Genomic DNA, 1,829 nt, shown 5'->3' with positions numbered 1-1,829 from the left:
GCAGGAACAGGAACATGTGATTCTCATTCTGATCCGTCATTAGATTTTGTGCCAGATATCCTTGAAGATCTATCAGATGGTGTTTCTGACTGTCACTGGAAGACTTTGTTGATCAAACTTCAGATTGTGTTTGAATTTAGGTACATTTGGAAGGATTTCTCAGGAACAGGAACAAATACTTTCTCATTCCGATCTGTTATTACCTTTTGTTCCAGATATCCGTAAAAATCTATGAGATTGTTCTGACGAAATTGTCACTCGAAGAGCTAAACTACACCCTTTATCTTTTGTTCATCATGTGTTTGAATTTAGGATAATTTGGAATGATTTCCCAGGAACAGGAACAAATACTTTCTCATTTTGATCTGTTGTTACCTTTTGTTTCAGATATCCGTAGAAATCTATGAGATTGTTATTCTGACGGAATTGTCACAAGAAGAGCTAAACTAGGTCCTTTATCGTTTGTTGATCATACTTCTAAATTTGTTGGAATCTAGGTTAATTGAAAATGATTTCACAGGAACAGGAACACATACTTTCTCATTTCGATCTGTTGTTACCTTTTGTTCCAGATATCCGTAAAAATCTATGAGATTGTTGTGACGAAATTGTCACGAGAAGAGCTAAACTACACCCTTTATCTTTTGTAGATCGTAGTTCTAAATCTGTTTGAATTCAGGTTCCTTTGGATTGATTGTGACGGAACAGGAACACACGACCCTCATGTTGATCCGTCGCTAAACTTTTTTTGTATATAAGCTTGCTTTTGTGACATAATCGGAAAGGGGAGAGCTAAGCTACATTCTTTATCATTTCTTGATCATAGTTCAAATGTGCGAAAATTCAGTACAGGAACAGGAACACCCAGCTCTGTGTGATCCATCATTACCTTTTGTGTCAGATATTCAGAAAAATCGGTCACATTGTTATTGTGACAGAACTGCCATTAGAGGAGCAGTTCAAGTTACAGTCTTCATCTGTAATTTATCATCCTTGAAAAATTGCTAAGTTTTTTTTGGACTGCTTGTGCAGGAACATAGACTTTCTCATTCTGATCTGTTATATTTTGTGTCAGATATCCTTCATTGTTACTGTGACAGATTTGCCACTGGTAAAGTTATTTTACATCCTTTAGTCTTTTGTTGATCATATTTCGAAATTTTGTACACGAACAGGACTTTTTTCCGGGCCTTTGACGTGTGGTTAGGACAGAAACCGGATCATTAACCTTGTTTTCTTTGTGTTTTTTTTTTCTAAATGAATACAGTTTTTGCTAGAATCTTGGTCCAAAAGCCTCAAAGGTTTATTAGAACAGTTGACACAGGTACAAGAAAACGTCACCATTTTGGATCAGATATCTGAACACATATGATTGTTTTTGTAGCAAAACATTTCATGTTATTTCGATTTTTCCCTTGGATTTATCACAAAAGTCTTGATAATTAGGTCACTTTACGGGGACAACAGTTGCATCAATCCATCCATCTTCTTCCGCTTATCCGAGGTTGGGTCATTGGCAAGCAGCCTGAGCAGGAAAACCCAGACTCCCCTCTCCCCAGCCCCTTCATCCAGCTCCTCCCGGGGAAACCCCGAGATGTTTCCCAGGCCAGCCGGGAGACATAGTCTTCCCAACGTGTCCTGGTTCTTCCCCGTAGCCTCTTACTGGTCGGACATGCCCAGGTGTTCGGGTGGCATCCTGACCAGATGCCCGAACCACCTCATCTGGCTCCTCTCCATGTGGAGGAGCAGCGGCTTTACTTTGAGTTCCTCCCGGATGACAGAGCTTCTCACCCTATCTCTAAGGGAGAGACCCGCCACCCGGCGGAGGA

This window comes from Nerophis ophidion, linkage group LG10, assembly GCF_033978795.1.
Source record: "Nerophis ophidion isolate RoL-2023_Sa linkage group LG10, RoL_Noph_v1.0, whole genome shotgun sequence".
Lineage (NCBI taxonomy): Eukaryota > Metazoa > Chordata > Actinopteri > Syngnathiformes > Syngnathidae > Nerophis > Nerophis ophidion.
The sequence above is the reverse complement of the archived record's forward strand: the minus strand, read 5'-3'. Positions refer to the sequence as shown.